Raw genomic sequence first — 7,562 nt, forward strand, 5'->3', positions numbered from 1 at the left:
GCCACTGAGTTGACTCAATAAAATTCTCTTTCCTGGCATTTTGTTATTGGATTTTAGAAACGAATTCTTTGAACGTGATTAGAACTGTAATATGAAACTCAGCTGCTTTGGGGTATCCATCTTCAGTCACATGATGGAGAACCAGAGAAAGCCCATCTGCAAAGAACGGAAGGCTGGAGACAATTCTGAGTGGTAGAATTATCTTTAGAATAAGAAGCAGAATGCAGGAACCTCCCTGGTGGTCCAGTGGCTAAGACTCCATGCCTCCAAAGCAGGGGGCCTGGGTTCTATCCCTGGTCAAGGAATTAGATCCCGGATGCTACAACTAAGACCCAGAGCAGCCAAATAAATAATTTATAAATAAATAAATAAATATATTTTTAAAAGCAGCAGAGTACATATGTGATCTAATTCTGGTGCACTGAGTACCCATTTTTCATCCACCCATGCTTGATGTCTAAATATTTCACCCAAAGGTACATTTCATTAACAAAGGCGTTGAATGTCACGACAGTGTATCCCACCTTTGGGACTGTGTCTGCTGTCAGCATTTATATCTTTCTGTGAAGTAGCCAATAATAATAACAATAATAATCATAAGTAGCACATATCAAAAGCAGTACCCTTGTATCCATTGTATCTTTTTATTCTCACAGCTCTGTGAGGGAGGTACTATTATTCCCATTTTATAGATGAGGGAACTAAAGACTAGAGAAGTGTGGTAAGTTCCCAAAACTATGGCAGTAGATTTCCACCCAGACAATATGTCTCCAAAGTTCACAGTACTGCTCTCCAATCCAAAAGTTATTGATTGTAGCAAGAACAGATCAGTGTTCTCTGTAAGGACCAGAGAGTAAATATTTTAGGTTTTATGAGTCATAAGATCTCTTACAACTATTCAACTCTGCCATTTGTAGCAAAAAGGCAGCCACAGAAATTAGGTAAAGGAATGAGCATGGCTGTGTTCTAAAATTCATATAGTTTTTTTTTAGGTTTTTAAATTTTTTTAATGGGAGTAAAATTGCTTTACAATATTGTGTTTGAATTTCATGTAGCTTTTGCATGTTATAAAATACTATTCTTCTCTTGAATTTTCCAGTCTTTAAAAGGTTGTTCTTTTTTTTAAACTTTTTATTTTGTACTGGGGTACTGTCCATTAACAATGTTGTGATAGGACTTCCCAGGTGGTCCAGTGGTTAAGAATCTGCCTGCTGGTACAGGGGATGTGGGTTTGATCCCTGGTCCAGGAAGGTTCCACAAGCCTCAGGTCACCTGAGCCCATGCGACACAACTGCTGAGCCTGCACGCTGCCAGAGGAGAAGTCCCCTACCCACCTCAAAGCCCCCAACCCGCCACAGCTAGAGAGAGCCCGTGCGCAGCAAAGACGACCTGTGCAGCCAAAACCAGCCAAAGGAAAAAGAAAAAGGAATAAAGGACACTATAGACTGAAACAACACAATGCTGTGATAGTTTTAGGTGAACAGCAAAGGAGCTCAGCCGTACATTCACATGTATCCATTCTGCCTCAAGGACTTCCCTGGTGGCTCAGCTGGTAAAGAATCTGCCTGCAATGTGGGAGACCTGGGTTTGATCCCTGGGTTGGGAAGATCCCCTGGAGAGGGGAATGGCTACCCACTCCAGTATTCTGGCCTGGAGAATTCCATGGACTATACAGTTCATTGTGTCACAAAGAGTCGGACATGACTGAGCAGCTTTCACTTTCTTTTATTCTCCCTCTCACTCCCCTCCAATCCAGGCTGACACATAACATTGAACAGAGTTCCCTGTGCTATCCAGTAGATCCTTGTTGGTTATCCATTTTTAATATAGCAGTGTGTACACGTCCATCTCAAACTCCTTTTGAGAAAGAAGAAAACCCAAAGACGAAGGCACAGCTGACATTTGAAAGCACTTACCATTTCTCTATAGTTCTGCGTTTGTTCAGTGTTCCCCCATGCTGTGGCATGTTAACAAAGAAGAACAGAGAGCATTGCTCACTCCCCGGTTTCTCAAGGGTTAAGTTGTAACCCACTGCAGACCTCACTGGGCACTCTGAGTGGAAATTCAGGTGATAACAGGTGAGGCACCCTGTGCTGTGGACAAGCAGGCCCCTTAGGTACTTAGATATATATCTCAGGAAAAATGTTAATAACCCCATAGTCTTGCATCTTCCCATACAGTGGAAAAACCCTAAAGTCATTAACTTGAGACAGGTGTTCTTTTTGACTAGCAGTTAACCTTCATCAAGATGTATACCTGGCCTCATGTACTCCCTAGCCAAAAACCACAAACTGGCTTCTCCTCTGCCTCTTCAGATAATCCCGTTAGAGCTACTGAAAGGCTGTCATCCAGGCTATAGTCCTCAGGAAGTCCCTGAATAAAACATAACCTCACAGCTCTTAGCTGTACACTTTTCTTTAAGTAGACAAGTATGTATCAGTACAGCATTTCTTTTTATTGCTGAATAACACTTCATTGTACGGATAGGGTTTTTTTTTTTTTTCCTTTTCAGTTCAGTTCAGTCCCTCAGTCGTGTCCGACTCTTTGCAACCCCATGAATCGCAGCACGCCAGGCCTCCCTGTCCATCACCAACTACTTTTTGCCTATTATGGATTATGCTGCTATGAACATCTGTGTGCAAATTTTTGTGTCAGCTTGTTTTTAATTCTCTTAGGTGCATGTGTGCCTGCTAAGTCACTTCAGTCGTGTCCAGTTCTTTGTGACCCTGTGAATTGTAGCCTGCCAGGCTCCTCTGTCCATGGGATTCTCCAGGTAAGACTACTGGAGTGGGTTGCCATGCCCTCCTCCAGGGGATCTTCCTGACCTAGGGATCAAACCCAGATCTCCTGCATGTCCTGCATCGGGAGGCAGGTTCTTTATCACTAGCATCACCTGGGAAGTCCCTCTGCCTCTTAAGATAATCCCCTTAGAGCTACTGAGAGGCTGGTGTCCAGGCTATAGTCCTCAGTAAGTCCTTGAATAAAACATAAACTCACAATTCATAGCTGTACATGTATACTGTCGAAAAAAGTAATAGTCAATCTAAGAAAGAAGGGGAGAATTTTATTCAACCTAATCTGAGGATTATAACCCAGGAAACAGTCTTTCAGAAATCTCTGAGGGCTGTTCCACCTATAACAGATCAAAGCACAGTTATGTACATTTTTGAGACAAAAGGTTATCTGTGAAAGTAGCGTATGGATAGTCTACGTAGTCCATATCTGTACTTCCAAAGCAGAGCACTGTGACCCCTTACAGAACTGAAAAAGAATGTTATCTCCTAAGGACTTACCCTGCTGGTGCCAGAAGAAAATTCTCTTTTCAGTCAAGCAGGCATTCCTACATCTTTCAGGGAGATCTGGTTAATGTATAATGTGGATGTTATAATGCACAGTCCATGGGGCTGCAAAGACTCAGACACGACTCAACGACTGAGCACGCAAATAATGCACAGTGAAGAGGGGTAGTGGCCCAAATGGATAGAGACAGGATTTTATGCTTAATTTTTTTTTCTTGTTCTGCCTTAAACAAATTTTTATTTCACCAATTCCTGGGTATGAAATTGGTATGTCACACAGTAATTCATTATTTAACTTTTTAAAGAAAAGTTAAAAGAACTGCCCAAGTGTTATCAGAAGTGGCTACACCATTTTATAATCCTGTGATGTACGGGGGTTCCAATTGGTTTTGATTGAGTTTTACTGATGACTTTTCATTTCTTCCTAAAACATGGCTTACTTGTTTCCAATGCTTCCTTCACCTTGCTTGTCTTCTCTTGTCAACACACTCATGAGTGAATGCCCGGCAAGGCATAAGGGCAAGAAAATCATGATTGGGATCAAGCAGTTTGTCTGGCAACTATGGAACCTACGCAATTGGCTAGAGCCTGTTTGGGACTATTGAAAGATTAAGAACAATCCCACCCCCTGGTACTGTATGCTGGCTTCCAGTCTTCTCTCTCTCATGGAGTCGCTGGCCCCCATCCCAATCAGCCCTTCCATCAGTTTCCGTGTACCAGTTCCGTGTCTCTTCCTTCCATAAAAATCACACTGAAAACCCTGATAATTGACACAGAGAAAAAACATTAAGAGGTAAAAATATGCTTAGCACTGGGAGGGAGGGAGGGAAGTAGGTTTAGAAGCCAAGCTGAGAAGCAATGAAAGGGATTGGTTTCTATCATTTGGTGGCTCAAGCCAAATACAGAGACATATATGGGGGGACAGGAAGATCTTTATCTGTTCATAAGCACACTTCTAACTTCTCCCTCCACTGGTGGTTTTAGTGAGAATGCGTGGAGCAAGCAGCTTTGCGGGTGGTAGTGGTTGGAAGAGGGCGCCTGAGTTTGATCAGTGGACAGTCCCATCTTAGATTTAGGTCTTTAATCTACTTTGAGGTGGCTGTCATTATTTATTTGTTTATTTTTCAGTATATGGTGTTAGAGAATGTTGTAATTTCACTCTTTTCCATGTATCTGTCCAATTTTCCCAATACCACTTCCTGAAGAAGCTGTCTTTTTCCCTTCATGTATTCCTGCCACCTGTCATACCAAAACCAGATAAAGACACTACCAAACAAGATTAGAGGCCAATATCTTTGATGAATATAGGTGTAAAACTCCTCCATAAAATCTCAGCAAACTGAACCCAACAACACATAAAAAGGATCATACACCATGATCAAGTTGAATTCATTCCAGAGACACAAGGATGGTTGATTGATGTATAACTGAATCACATTGCTATACAGCTATTGTATAGCGTACCTATTGTACACTAATACAAAATTGTAAATCAACTGTACTTCTTTAGAATAAAAAAAAAAAGCTGCCCTGAGAATCTAACCACCACAGGCGCAAACTGCAGCCATAAGCAGTTTCACATTTCCAATTACATCAACCTGAATTAAGGAGCTGGTGATCCTACACAGGGAGTCATAAATGATGTGCTGGGTATGATGACAGGACCAACAAGTGACATTTGTTTGGCTGTGAAAATGACTTTTTGTGCACAAAAAGAAAAGTGAAAAAACACTCATAATTATATCACCTAAAGATATCTGTTGTTGTATTTTGGTATGCATGTGTGCATGCTAAGTCACTTCAGTCATGTCTGACTCTTTGTGACCCCATGGACGGTAGCTGTCCAGGCTCCTCTGTCTGTGGGATTCTTCAGGCAAGAGCACTAGAATAGGTTGCCATTGCCTTCAATGGAAACCCATTCCAGTACTCTTGCCTAGAAAATCCCATGGACGGAGGAGCCTGGTAGGCTGCAGTCCGTGTAGCCTACCCATGGATGGAGGAGCCTGATAGGCTGCAGTCCATGAGGCAGCTGATGCTTTTAGACAAGTTAAGTAACTTGGCCACAGTCCCAGCCAGTAAGTGCTGGAGTCAGGATTTGAGCCCAGATCTGACCAGTTATGGATCTTGTGGCATTAGTCACCCTGCTCCACTCTGGTCCCAGCCTGAACTCCCATCCTGGAAGCCAGGGAGACTGGAAGTCCCCCATCAGGGACCCTGGAGAGGAAGAGGCTCCTTCAGAGAAAGGTGGGCCGCTCAGGTCCCTGCCAGCTTTTCTGTAACTGCAGTCATCAAGGCTCCCTCTAGTCTTCCTCGTGGATCTCCCAAGCCTTCTCTTTTCTTGAACAATCTAGAAAGCTCACAGCTTGGCATTCAAGGCCCAGCATCATCTAGTCTTACCAGACCATCCCCTGGAGGAGGTAATGGCAACCCACTCCAGTATTCTTGCTTGGGGAATCCCTCGGACAGAGGAGCCTGGAGGGCACAATTCACAGGGCCCCAGAGAGTTGGATACAACTGACTTGTATGGACTGAGGCAGAGACTTGGGTACTGGTGCTCAGGACCCTGGGGCTTCCATGCTGGCTCAGCGGTAATGCAGGAGACCCAGGAGATGCAGGTTCAATCCCTGGGTTGGGAAGATTCCCTTGGAGAAGGGAATGGCAACCCACTCCAGTATTTTTGCCTGGACAGAAGAGTCTGGTGGGCTACAGTCCATGGGGTTGCAAAGAGTTGCTACAGTCGCTACAGTCCATGAGGTCGGACAACAACAATGATGCAAAGTCTTACCTTATTAATTTCTGAGGACTGAGGCATGGGGACATGTCAACCCTTTTCCTGAGTCAGTTCAGTTCAGTTCAGTCGTTCAGTCATGTCTGACTCTTTGCAACCGCATGGACTGTGCATGCCAGGCTTCCATGTCCATCACCAACTCCCAGAGCTTACTCAAACTCATGTCCATAGAGTCGGTGATGCCATCCAACCATCTCATCCTCTGTCGTCCCCTTCTCCTCCTGCCTTCAATCTTTCCTAGCATCAGGGTCTTTTCCAAGGAGTCAGTTCTTCACATAAGGTGGCCAAAGTATTGGGAGTTTCAGCTTTAGCCTCAGTCCTTCCAATGAATATTTAGGGCTGATTTTCTTTAGGATGGACTGGTTGGATCTCCTTGCTGTTCAGAAGTATCAATTCATCGGTGCTCAGCTTTCTTTATAGTCCAACTCTCACATCCATACATGACTACTGGAAAAACCATAGCTTGAATAGACGGACCTTTGTTGGCAAAGTAATGTCTCTGCTTTTTAGTATGCTGTTGAGGTTGATCGTAACTTTTCTTCCAAGGAGCAAGCTTCTTTTAATTTCATGGCTGCAGTCACCATCTGCAGTGATTTTGGAGCCCCCCAAAAACAGTCTGTCACTGTTATCTCAACTATTTCATTGCAGGGACTTCTCCGGAAGTCCATTGGTTAGGACTTTGACTGCATTTTCTCATCTCTCACACTGGTTTTAGCTCCTCGCTGAATGGGTGGCTTGTTTTTTAATCATACAGAATCTGAAAGGGAGATCCTTTCTCTGCAAACATAATGAATTCTTTATTGGCCACATAAGAAATGATGGGCTTGGTAACTGGATACAAAGGTATGAACACTTGGATAATTGTACAGTTGGAGATGTGAAGTTTGGGATCATAAATGGCTACATGCTAACCAAGGATGTATAAACTGCTAAAATTCTGAGTTAGGTGGTTTTCTAGTGATCCAGGTGCTGAATGATAGGAACTGCATGGAATTCTAAGGAACACTAAAGTTAAAGGGTTGAAGAATTCCCTGGTGGTCCAGTGGTTAGGACTCTGTGCTTTCACTGCAGAGGGCCCAGGTTCAATCCCTGGTCAGGGAGCTAGGATTCCTCAAGCCATATGGCGTGGCCAAAAAATCAAAATAAATACAAGGTTGGATGAGGGAAGCACCTTTAGAATGAGAGGATGCTAGTCAGATAGGTAGAAGGCTAACTGAAAGGAACAGCATCCAGAATTCAAGTCAGAAGATCTTTTTTTTTTTTTCATAATCCTAATCTTTTTATTTTCTTTTTTAAATTTAATTTTATTATTATTATTATTTTACTTTACAATATTGTATTGGTTTTGCCATACATCAACATGCATCCACCACGGGTGTACATGTGTTCCCCATCCTGAACCCCCCTCCCACCTCCCTCCCCATCCCATCCCTCTGGGTCATCCCAGTGCACCAGCCCCAAGCTTCCTGTATCCC

The 7,562-nt window shown here is 43.3% G+C and overlaps 1 non-coding gene across 1 annotated transcript; it reads left to right on the top strand.

The window, feature by feature from the left end:
- Window positions 1-7,115: 7,115 nt before the first annotated feature.
- On the top strand, window positions 7,116-7,188 carry TRNAE-UUC. The gene has a single exon. It is a non-coding gene; the product is annotated as a tRNA-Glu (tRNA).
- The last annotated feature ends 374 nt before the right edge of the window (window positions 7,189-7,562 follow it).

Source organism: Bison bison, unplaced genomic scaffold (assembly GCF_000754665.1).
Source record: "Bison bison bison isolate TAMUID 2011002044 unplaced genomic scaffold, Bison_UMD1.0 scf7180017864506, whole genome shotgun sequence".
In the NCBI taxonomy this organism is placed as follows: Eukaryota; Metazoa; Chordata; class Mammalia; order Artiodactyla; family Bovidae; genus Bison; species Bison bison.